General features: G+C 49.8%; 1 protein-coding gene across 1 annotated transcript in view; it reads left to right on the top strand.

The window, feature by feature from the left end:
• SamDC (S-adenosylmethionine decarboxylase) overlaps positions 1 to 12,722 on the top strand; it is a 162,199-nt gene that overhangs the window by 55,487 nt on the left and 93,990 nt on the right. The window lies entirely within an intron of this gene.

Raw genomic sequence — 12,722 nt, 5'->3', positions numbered from 1 at the left:
TTCGGACATGCCATTTCCCAGGTTGGCCTAGCCCCGGCTCCCCGCAAAGTTGATACTGTGATCAAGGCGCCTAAGCGCCGGAACAAGGAGCTTCAGAGCTACATCGGCCTCATCAACTTCTACGGGAGTTTCCTGCCGAACCTGTCGGAGCATCTACAGCCGCTCCATCTTCTGCTTCGAGAAAGTCAGCAACGGGTTTGAAAGAAGGAGCAGGACCGGGCCTTCCAGCGCAGCAAGGAGCTAATCATCAAGGCTCCAGTGCTGGTACACTTCGACCCTGCCAAGCCTGTCATCTTGACCGTAGATGCATCGCCGTACGGCGTGGTAGCCGTCCTGATGCACCGGGACCTGGCCAGCACCCTCGACTGCCACTTCAGAGTCCCAGCCCGCAGGAGGACTAGCGGCAACACCAGTCGTTTCCTGCTGAGGACCGCCTACCTCAGAGGCGGCAAGCGTTGCCAGTGGTGCGGTGCCCCTTGGGCCGATGTCAAGCCCGTCACCACTCACAAGGCCGACCACTGCGGACCCCCTCAGATGGAGCGAGGCTGTGTCAGGCAGCACGCGGTGTTGCCACACCCGGCCCGTCAACACCGGTGCCCAGGCGGAGTACTCGACGGCGGAGGCCACCGGACCGTTACTCGCCTGGGTAGCAGGCACCGTTGACCCGGCTAGGACGGAGGCAGAGCCTCGTACATTGAACTTAGAAGTTTTTTGTTGGCGACAAACAAACTGAGGGTAAGCGGGTGTAGCAAGCATGTGACGCCCCCTCGAGCATTATGCCCCCTCGATTATGCGCCCTCGGGCATAATTTTCGTTGGCCCGCCAGGCTCGGTGGCCTGCCAGGCTCAGTTAGGCAACATTGGTCACTGCACCAGTAAACACCGGCGAGCACAGCTGGAGAGGTGACGCCAACGGCGGATGGAAACCGCTCCTCCATTTCAAGCCGGGCGTAGGTGGCGCTGTTGGCCGTAATGCGATGCATCGTACGCGCCGCTGGCTTTGAGCATACGCAAGGACGCAGGCCTGCCGTGCACGCAACGCGTAGGCCTTTCAGTGATGTTGTTGCAAGCAATGGTTTAGCTCATTAAACACTAGTCGAACGTGACTACGGCTGGCAGAATGCAATTTTAAGCCGTGGTGGTGCAGTGGTTAGGGCGCCCGATTGTTGTGCCCAAGGATGAGGGATGGCATCCCGGCCGCGGCGGCCGCTTTTCGATAGAGGAGAAAAACAAGGCGCCCGTTTGCTGTGCAATGTTAGTACACGTCAAAGAACCCCAGGTGGTCGAAATTTCCAGAGTCATTCATGCCTCCACTACGGCATCTCTCATAGCCTGAGTCACTTTGGCACGTGAAACCCCTCAAACAAAACCATTAAAATCGAGTGGTTGCCTCTGCAATACATCTGCTGTGTAACACATCGGCGTATCTAAAACGTTATTCGCGAATCCTTGCAGTTTCAAGAATTGAAGGGTCCGAATGAGTCCCATGTGGTCAAGATAGTGCATGACGACAGTGGGAGACACAGACCAAAATAATTAGGATGGAAATATGTTTCGGGTCCATGCGATTGCATTTTTTAAATAAACTTGTTTATTGCCACAGAGCATAAAGGAATATGTAAAAAGGAAATTAAACAGGGTATTAAATGAGAGAAAAAAAGGTTGGCTGTTCTTTGGCCGGTGTCTTCCACTCCCTAAGTTTCAGTAATATGAAGCGTCAGCTTCCTCCTAAAGAATGTGAACGGAGTTCAGAACAGGTAATACAAAGCATAGCAAAAATTTATTGCACATCGTAGTAATAGTGAAGCACTGCACATCATACATTCAGCGTAATTCAAAATACAAGATATCACATTTACACAAGCTTCTGTGTAATTTGAAAGAAAAACTTTAAACATTGAACACCCGCTAAGAAATGGGGAGGCAAGGATCTTGAAGAAATATGCAACTTAGAGCACCCGCCTAAGTTTCAGCATTTTCATTTTTTCCTGTTTAGCGTTTCGCTTGCAATTCTGCGCCTTGACATAGAAGTGGAGCCTAGTAAGAACATAAAACTTGATAATTTTGTTTGTGAGGGACACACTGTGATTACGGCAGCCAACAAGGGTCAGCTTTCTCAACTGCAGGAACGAAACCAAATCCATGATGCTGTCAGTGTTGATTTGCCTTACACTAAAGCAATGGGTGAAAGTGTTCTCAAGAGAGCTCACGAGAGCATTGAGCTTGGCTGATGGGTAGAGCAAGCCTCCTCGGTCAACAGCAGCAGTGAGGCATGCTGCAGCTGGAGCTGCTTCGTCCTCCCCTTGTAGAAGCTGCTGGCTGCACTCTGCACATTTTGTGTTTGTAATGCTCTTTCTTGCTACGTAGCCAGCCATGTAATGAATAAGTCTGGAATCGCTGGCTTGAACCACCATGGCAGCATGCTGGATGCCGTGGCCGCATTCACTTAGGACTTCATGTGCTTCGGCAAGGTTGCCTACATCCAGAAGCTCATCCAGTCTCCTTTGAGTGGTCTTGTAGTTTCTGTTTTCAGCTCCCAGCCGGCTCCTTAGTAGTCCTGAAGGTACATTGCTTCCCATTGGTGACTTAGCCAAATTCTGGAAGCTTAAAGCATTCACAGATATCGGAAACTGGGAGGGAGTTGGGTGGTCATTGCACCCAGACATTTGCCGGATGACTCCAAACAGTCTCTCCAAAGGGTCCTGACACAAACGGGAAGTCATCATGTAGCGGAAGTTCAACTTCGTTGTCACATAGCGGAGCAGGTGCAAGGTACTTGATAAGGTTACACGAAATCCCTCTGCTGTACTGCGACTAAGGAAGCCTTCAGGGCCAGCAGCTGCTTCCCATGCGTCCAAGTAAGCCAAAAAACTTTCAATGCACTTCTCGTGCGTCCCTCCAGGCCTGAGTGCATCTAAGCTGCACCTTGATGTCATGGCCTCAATCAGCCTTCTCATTTTTTCTACAAAGCTGACTGTTGCAGCTGTGCTCCCATGCTTTTCTTCAATCTGTTCATTATACAAGAAAAGACCTCTCAGTGTTTCATCACTGAAAAGCCTGAATGCGTAATTAACCCTCATTTTCTCGAAACCATTCGGCCGCACGACTGATTTATTAATATGAGGCATGGCTCTGAGGGTTGTGTCGTGCTGTTCATCAAGGTTTCGGGCACAATCAATAGGATCAACACTGGCACGGCCTTCTGGTAGTTTCAAACCTGTTCGAACAAAAACATTCCTCACACACTTCACGAGGTGCGGAAAGTCAGATATGAAGAACAGGAAGCGTTCTGGGTCAGTGGGGTGCTGCCTTCTACAGACCGTGTTTCCTTTTCGGCCATGTATGCCAAACGAGTGCCACATACACCTGTTCCACGCAGCTCCATCAGTAGTGATGAAATCTACGTGCAAGCCGGCATTTTCGCACATGACCACAGCTTCGAGGATTATTTTGCCTAAAGTGTCTGACTTCACATTGCTGTGGGATGCAAACACGCCAATAATCTGGTGCCACATTCCAGTAAAAGGCAAAAACAAAACGACAAGGCCATGATCGCATGTCATGGAGCGCTCACTTTCAGGTGTGAACTTTCCAAGATCCACAAAACCTTCGATGGTGCCATTGGGTACTAAGCTCAAGCTTTCGGATAGCTTGATCTCGTCAATTAGGAGTCCGCCATGGCGCTGGAATGAGTCCATTGATTTTGTTTTTTCTGCCACGGCACCAAACACCTTCTCGCTAAGGCCGAACCCACTCCTGTAATTCTTTAGATATCGGCGTAAGGATGTTCAAGAAGGCAAGGTCATTATTTTGTTTCTGCGTATGTGCTCATAGAGTCCGGGGCTCTTCATGCACATTATCAAGCACTCCAGCGCCCACTCACTTTCGTACTTCATTCCTTTCGTACATTTTCTCTTCAACGCTGCAAAGCATGCCTTGACCTGCTGCTGCTGCTTCATGGGTAAGGCCTTGACTGCTTCCTCAAAGACTGCAGAATCAAGCTGCGTATTCTTTTGCTTCAACTGCTGAATGCGTAATTTGGCTCGAAGGACACTTAGCCTGCGCCTTTTCGCTTGTGTTGTTCGCAGCTTCAACCTATACGAAAGCGACTGGACCCCGGTTTTTACTTTTCTTCTTCTGTAGGATGCCTGATTAAGCAGCTGTCTCCTGAGGTGCTTACAGTGTGTACAGGCTTTTTCTGGCGTCTGAGCAACTCCGCGGCAGGATGAGCTGAAAGTTCTGCTACCACAGGTCTTGTCTTTGCGCTTGGCGTTTGCTTCAAATTCGCCAGTTTTACCAAATCCTCTGCATGGGATCAAGGAGTCCACGTTGCGAAGCAACTCTTCTGCCATTTCCATGTCACTAATATGAACAGTGTTGACTTTTGTGGCTTGCACAAAAACCGTCGCCTGAACTGTCTTCTCATTTGATGTCATCAGCACATACTTTTCAAAATATATGTTCTCACCTTCTAGAGCGCATACGCTAAACACCGTGACGTTGCCGGCTCCAGCAATCAGGTGTCTAGCCCAGTAAGCTCTGGGAAGATTACACTTGCGAACATCAGGAATTTCTGGCACTTGGTTAAAATCGCTTTCTGCACTACACGAGTCCGTTGGTTCTGCACAAACAGACACGCTTGATTCCTGGCGCCGGATCTTCGAAGGCAAACCGCAGGTTGAAGTTCTTGATGTCCTTTTCTTTGGCACTTTCTTCGAGATATATGCGGGAACATTGGGGTATACGGTTGTAACTGCGTCGGGTTTCAGCACCGGCCGCTCTCGCAGAATCTGCACAGTTTCACCGTTTATCACGTGCGTGAAACAACGCTCAATAAACTGCTCGTCAAAATGACGCTCACATAGCGCCGACTTCGCGTCCAATGATTTGTCGGCACGGGGGACGGCTCGTCGCCAAGCTTCGAAGCGTGCGGGGTCCTTTGGCACAGAAAAGAGAGACACACGCTGACCCTGCTGCCTCGACGACACATAGCCGGACGTGCAGCCAGGGGCGAAGCAGTGACGCTGCCTCGCCTTTCTTGCGTTGGCATTCATCTCTTCGGCGAAGTCCGGCACTCACATTAACATGTCAGCAGCGAAACACATGTTGCCATAAACGAGAAAACACTCTCGCAGCCGCGAAGAAACAGGAACGCTGTCGCACCGGCCAGACACCGCGGGAAGCTGCACACGCTCGCAACCGCGTGACTGCATCGCCAAGCTGACCGCAGCGCCACCGCGGTCTTTGCGGCAGTGCATGAACGAGAGGATCGCGTTTTCTCGGTGGATATGCGGGCGCTGGCGTCACCTCTCCCTTCTAGCCACCATAGCACAGCTGCTCGTCGGTCAGTCATCGTTTACCACCACGCTGGGGAGCGTCCGTCTAACGGAGGGTGCCTCGAGCCCTCCTTCGTTCACGAACCCGGGCGGATCGTGACAGTTACCACCATGCTCAGCTTTTTTTGTATAACTATGTTGTAACTTATTGGAATTCGCCATTTTCTTTAAATACTTCTTCCTACACTTTTAACGTGATGTCACCTCTCTGCTTTTGAGCCACCAATCTTCCAATCGCTTTTTGCTAATTTACACCGCATATTGATTTACATGACTATTGTTATTTCTAAACCCTAGGGCTTCAGGAAGCGTGACTGTGCCCGCATCGACATCGGGATGGATACCACCACATTTTAGTATGAGGTGTTCTCTTGTTTCTCCAGATTTACCACACAGTACATGTCTTCGTCGTTAAATTTCTTTTTATAGCTGCGCGTTCTAAGACATCCTGACCTAGCTTCAAAGAGTAGGGCACAGCCTCTTGTTGCGTACTCCAGGGTAGCGTACCGTACTGCTGCCGAGAAGTAGCGACGCCTGCCTATCGAAACTCGACCGACATTACTTATTGGGTAGCGTGGCGTTGTCGGCGGGCTGCAGGCATCCGGTAGATCATGGCGACGAAGCAAGGGCGAGACGATTTGCTAGTGCGAAACTTGCACTGTTTATTCAAAGGCAGTTGAAAGAAAATAAGAAGAGCATGAAGTAAGAAGTATCAAGTAAGAAGTCTCTCAAGAGTACATTTCGGAGCTCCTTAAATAGGCTCTCTACAAGTGTGGGCGGGATCTTGCGTCCGTCGAAGGACACGTGACAGGCACGGAGAGGAGGCCCCTCCTCCTGCAATACCAAGCACGGGAAGGAGAGGTCGATCCTCTCATCGACGAATCCGGGGAGAAGGTCGGGTGAATGACCTCTCCGGCGTCGTGGGGTCCGGCCAAGAGAAGGTGAGGGGGATGAGGTAAGCACACACGATGCCACGACCATAAGAGGAGTGGAAGAGGTCGCCCGTGGGCTCCGGCTCAGGGGGTAGGGCGAATGACCTCTCCGGCGCTCGTGGGCTCCGGCTCAGGTGTAGGGTGAATGACCGCTCGCCACGTGGTGTCAGACGCCAACCCTAACACTCTTGAGTTATCATAAAACGTTTCCTTCCTGATCTGCTGTTACCAGTATCGATATAGTTCAACACTATGCTTCTTTTCCATTGAATTTATCAAATTTTTACCTTCCGCGTTTTTAACCGGTCTTTTAATGCTGTCTTTCTCCGTCCTCGTGTCTGGCATACTTACTGGTCAGCTTCCTAGTTCTTTTCCGCCATTGTGAGTCAATGCTCTTTCTGTATAGGCATTTAAATACCTTAGCTGCCCACCTGTTGTCGTCCAACTTCCTCAGGCGTCTTTCGTATAGGATTTTACTCTGAACTTCCCATGCTTCGAATGATGCCCAGCCCGTATCCAATATGCCCATATGTTTGGTTGAGCTCTGTGCCACGAGGTGGCTGCACCGTGCAGATCATTCACGTTTGCGCTTCTGCTCATCCCGTGAAACGACACGCAAGGGGATACGGCCAGGCCCTGTCCCCTAGCGCTTGCGTTTACCCTAATACCGGACTCGCGAAACGATATTGCGTTAGTAATCTTCCGGTGTAAAATGACGGCCGCAAACGCGCAAATCCTGGCGCCGATCGCATAGCGGCAGACCAATGCGCTGCAGCCGGTCCGCTCGTCTGCTGCCTTGCAGAGGGACACAGTGTCGCAGCTTGACATACTGCCAGTCTCTATGCTTGCAGTCCACAACGCAACAAAGTCGAATCATAGTGCTCGCGAAAAGACAGATTGACCGCGGAGCTCTCGTCAAAATGGAGCACGTTGTAACACAAGCAGACGACGCTTGCTGTGTGCCGGAAGTGCTTAAGTGTAGTGAGGAATTGCTGTTGTGCATTCTTTTTCAGTTACTTTCTGTTTATAGAAACAAATTAACTAACATTCCAACTATTACGAACATCCTTTGTTCACCATAAAGGTGGAAAAATTATAGATGACGTGGCCTGGGCAGCCAATCTGATATCTCGCCCTACTGACGTCAATTGGGTGATTTACGTCATATGGATATACGAGCGGCTGAAAATTCCGCCGAGCAGTGTGCTGCGATCGGTAGCGACGTACATTTTTAAAACATAATAAATTGCACGCTTTACGCGGAGCACTTAGATGCGTCAATGAATGATCAGAAGGACCTACTCCAACGACTCAGTACGTTTGTACAAAATAGTCAAAATCTTTCAGGGTCCCTTTAAGAGACGATCGAAGAGGAGTTAGAAACGATGGAGCAGATCAAGTGAAGGAACGTACAAATAAAAGCCCTGTTCTCTTAACTATGCTTAGTTGTTCCAGACTAGTGAACACACCTGACCACCATGCCCTCAGGCGAATCCTAGGGTTGCCTGCTGGGCGTGATGATTTCTCAAATAACGTCGGTGCCCCTATGGACCGGTATGGAATCACTTCTTTCAGAAGGAACGTTGACGTCTCCGCCGACCGTTATGCAAAGCACGGCCACAACAGCACCTCAGTACCTACTTCAGAATGTACAAGTGCCGATATGTTCCACGGAGATAGATATCTCCAGAAACTGAGCCAACCATAAAACTTGTTGGCTCAGTTTGAGCGCATTGCAGATATCAACGAGTGTGGCGACGTGACGAAGTTGAGAAACGTGTACTTCAGCTGGGAGGACCCGCTGCTCGCACTTGGTACGAGAACTGGAAAGCGCTCATCAAATCGTTGCTCTCGTTCTGCCGTTCCTTGCTGGAAACGTACACTGATCGCCGCAGACGGGCCAAACTGGCGCGTCCAATGAGAGCATAACGTCGTACGTGGAGGATATGACGCGCCTCTTTCGTCGACTGGGCGCCAGAGGAAAAGCTGCGCCATTTGATGCGCGGAGTTAACGAACAGCTTTTTGCTAGCCTTATTCGCGCGAGGCCCGTGGCTTAATCCTTGACCGAAGCCACCACGATGGAGAAGACGCTACAGCAGCGCTGAGCTCCGAACGCTGCTTCACCGACGGACCGGATTGCCTTCGGAAACATAGACTTTCTTCGGAACCTTGTACGCTTTGTGGTGCGTGATGAGCTTCAAAGATTCTGCTGTCCGCTTCAGCCCCCGCCTGGGTTCCATTTCTGCTCTCGCGAGAAATGAAGTTCAGCAAGCGACCCAACGCCCCCTCCAAGCAGCTATACGCCGCCTGTGTGAGCACAGCGTGCGTCGAACGCGGAAGTTTTGGGGCGAGCCTCTGTCCCCACTGCGAAGCCTTTCTTCGCCGTACGTCATCCGGCCCGCTCCCATCAGTGCAACCGATGCACCGCACGGAGGATCGGCGCCAGAGGAAAACTGACGTCATATACACCGCCATATACTGCGGCCTCGGACTCGAAGGTTTTGCCGCAGATTCACAAACGCCCCGATGTGGCGAAAGGCCTAGGGTCATTGAGGAATACTTGCACCAGAGTATGCCAATGTTCCAACGGCGTCAGTCGCGCTCGCGGTCTCCCAGGCGATCTTCCCCAGCACCTCGAACGCGCTTCGGGTTTACGCCGACATTTACCACCACGCATCCTGGCAGCGGTCATGTGCGACGATCCACGTGACGGCGAAGCTGAGGGCAGTTTCTCTCTTGTGCTGACTCGTGGTGTGTGTGGGCAGCCCGTTGTCTCGTCGCGCTTGCACGTTCTGCGCTCCTCGTGACGAATTTCAGCCAGGAACATGGGCACCTATTTCTTCGTACTTCTATCGCTGAGCCCATAGCAGACGCTGCTGAATGCTTTGCGTCTACGACAGTGGGCAGCCCAGCCCCGGCACTAGGCAATATCGACATCAGACCTTTCGCAGGAGAAGCAGAAAGCGCCGCGCGGATTGCTACTTCGGTGCTTCGCATCAAGGTGCGCGAGGTGCCCGTCGCGAGACACTGCAATAATCACGTACTCTCGTTCTATACGACAACTGCTTTACCGCGTTCCGGCGAAGGAGCGCAACGTGATTAATGCACAAGTCAAATAAATGCTTGACGGCGACAACCATCCCAAAGCCCTTGGTAGTTGCGGTCAAAAAGAAAGACTGAGCGCTTCGGTTCTGCATTGACTACAGAAAGTTGAATAACGTCACACACAAAAAAGATGTTTATCCGCTTCCGCACATCGATAGTGGCTAAAGATGTTTTTCATCCATAGGTCTGAAGAGTGGATATTGGCAAATCGAAGTTGACGAACTAGATCGCGAAAGAACTGCTTTTCGTAGCCCAGACGGACTGTAAGACTTCACAGTAGTCCCATTCGGCCCGTGTTCTGCACCGGCCACATTCCAGAGATGATGCACACGCCCAGCACGCTACGCCGAGACGATAGCTGTACAACGTGCCACGGCCTGCGAAGTCGCCTAGTTTTTTATAGATTGCATAGGTCCTCGGACATGGAGCCCCGTTATACGTCACCACCGACAAAGGAACTGCTTTACAACCCACCTGATAGAGGACATCTTGAAGTTGAGCTGCACGCAGCATCATCCACAGACCAACGGACTGACGGAGCGGTTAACCAAAACCATTACTGACATGATGTGTACGTGTGTGTGTGTCTAGACGTTTAGCGCAAAATATCGGATCAGGTCCTGCCGTACGTTATATTCGCGTACAACACCGCTGTTGAGGAAACCACACGATTCACGCCGTTCTGTCTTGTCTACGGGCGCGAGGTCCAGACCATGCTAGGCGCAATGCTTCTGGACGACATACTTCCGACGCCGAGCTACTTACTCAACACGCAGAAGCAGCTCGTCAACTCGTGCGCATACACATCACGATGCAGCAAGGTACAGACACCCGACGCTACAAATTTCGCCAAGTCAAATAAATGCCGGCCAGGTGACCAAGTCTGGGTGTGGACGTCGCCAGCCTGACAAGCTGCTTAGTCGATACTTTGGACCTTCCAAAGTGCTACGCCCCCCGTTGGAGAACGAGGCCATTCGGGCGTCGACTGCATCGTTCGGAGATGGTCCACGTTGTTCGCCTTAGACCGTATTTCGTGCGTTAGAATGTGGGCGCAGTCTCGCGCGACTTCGCAGAATGGGGCTTCCTGTGCGCGCACTGCTTTGTGCTTTCTAGTTTAGTAAGCATAGGGTCGATATTTTTCTTTTGGCGGCGGAATAATGCCACCAGGTGTCACGAGCCAGTTACGACTGAGGACGCAGGCTCTAGCGGCGTATGTGCAGCTCTAGTGACCCGTGATTGAGCTAAAGCGTACGACAGTGTCATACTCCGAGTCTTCATCGGTATAGTATAAATTGGATATGAATTTTTAAACTATTGGAAATTTTATTCTTATCAACGTGGCTAATTGACGGAAAAATACAATCAATCAAGACGAATTCCCCATTGATCTGTCCTTTCTCCTATTTTGTTTAACGTTTTATTAAGCTCAGTGACATTGTGCGACACCGTACAAGTATGTCTATGCAGGTGACACAGCATTCTTTGCGTCTGCGAGCGATATTCACTCATTACAAAAAAACACTGCAGTCACACTTAGGAATGCTTGAAGCTTGGTTCGCAAATATTCTGGCATTGCTTAATGTTAAAAGTTCCTTGATTGTGTTTCCATTGAATGTACCGGTTTATATATCTCCAATACCGTCAGGAAATCATTCCGCAAGTTGACTTTATCACATATCAATAAGTGTAATATACGACGCAAAACTGAGCTGGCGGAATCGCATTGATCATGCCAAATCCAGGGTAGCACGCGCCGTTGGCATAAGTAAAATTGGCCATCACCACCTTGGGCTACGCAGGGAAACTCTAATAATCATTTATCGCATGTACGTTCGACCGATACTGTTAACCCCCTGATTCTTCTAGGCTCTTGGTATATAATTGTCCTGGTATACCAAAATTTGTTGCTAACAATGTCTCAAGAAGCCTGACTGCCTAATCTTCCCCTCCGATTCCGCATTCTAACAATAAACGTGTATGTAAACATCTACGGATCTTCTTTAAGATGAGTGAAATGAGTGCTTTTTTCGATTAGCATTTGAGCCGCTCACACAAGCTGAGCTGTGTAAGCGAGACAAGCCGAGCAGATACACTTGAGATCATTTGCCCATACAATCCCTTGCATAGTAAAGGTTGAATTCCATCGAATGTCAAACTCCTGCCCGCTACTTATCATGCTACAAGATCATTTCAAGCAATTGGGAATAGATCGTGTGACCGTCACCGACGCGTCAATGAGTGAGGAGAAAGCGGGTGTGGGTATTTTCTCCTACTCACTGACCTCGTCGTATGCATAGCGCCTTCCGGATTTCACATCCATATTTTTGGCTCAACTATCGGCTGTTATCTTAGCTCTTCGAAAACTTCCTTCAATGTACTCAACAGTGGTTGTAGTGACTGATTCACTGTCAGTGTGCACATCACTCAGTTCATCTTCAAGCACTGCAGTTGCCAATAAATCATTAACTCCTCCAAACTTAAGCCTGGTGTGGTTAGTATGGGTTCCAAGCCATCGTGGTGTATTCTTCAATGAAATGACACACTTGTGCTGATATCTCTTGATGGAACAGTTATGTCCATTATGCCTACTTCGGCTTATGTCACTGCGGCTAGGTTTTTCTCTTCAAGTTTCTACAAAACTTAAAATCAATGTAAGAATTTAATCATTTGTCCTTTTCATGGGGACAATAAATGGTGTCCCACACGTAAATTAGAAATCTCCATAACAAAATTACGCTGCCGCATCCCACCATAAAAGGGACCCTGAAACGATTTTGACGATTTTGTAAAAACGTACTGAGTTACTGAGTCTTCTGATAATTAATTGACGCATCTAAGTGCTCCGCGCAAAGCGCGTAATTTATTATGTTTTAAAAAATGTGGTACATCGCTGCCGATTGCAGCACACTGTTCGGCGGAATTTTCAGCCGCCCGTATATCCATATGACGTAAATCACCCAATCGAGGTCAGTAGGGCGAGATATCAGATTGGCTGCCCAGGGCGTGTCATCGATAATTTTTCCACCTTTATGGCGAACAAATGATGTTCGTAATAGTTGGAATGTTAGTTAATTTGTTTCTATAAACAGAAAGTAACAGAAAGAATGCACAACAGCAATTCCTCACTACACTTGAGCACTTCCGGCACACAGCAAGCGTCGTCTGCTTGTGTTACAACGTGCTCCATTTTGACGAGAGCTCCGCGGTCAGTCTGTCTTTTCGCGAGCACTATGATTCGACTTTGTTGCGTTGTGGACTGCAAACGCAGCGATTGGCAATATGTCAAGCTGCGACATCGTGTCCCTCTGCAAGACAGCAGACGAGCGGACTGGCTGCAGCGCATCGGAGT

This window comes from Dermacentor variabilis, chromosome 6 (genome assembly GCF_050947875.1).
Source record: "Dermacentor variabilis isolate Ectoservices chromosome 6, ASM5094787v1, whole genome shotgun sequence".
Taxonomy (NCBI): domain Eukaryota; kingdom Metazoa; phylum Arthropoda; class Arachnida; order Ixodida; family Ixodidae; genus Dermacentor; species Dermacentor variabilis.
The sequence above is the reverse complement of the archived record's forward strand: the minus strand, read 5'-3'. Positions and strand labels throughout refer to the sequence as shown.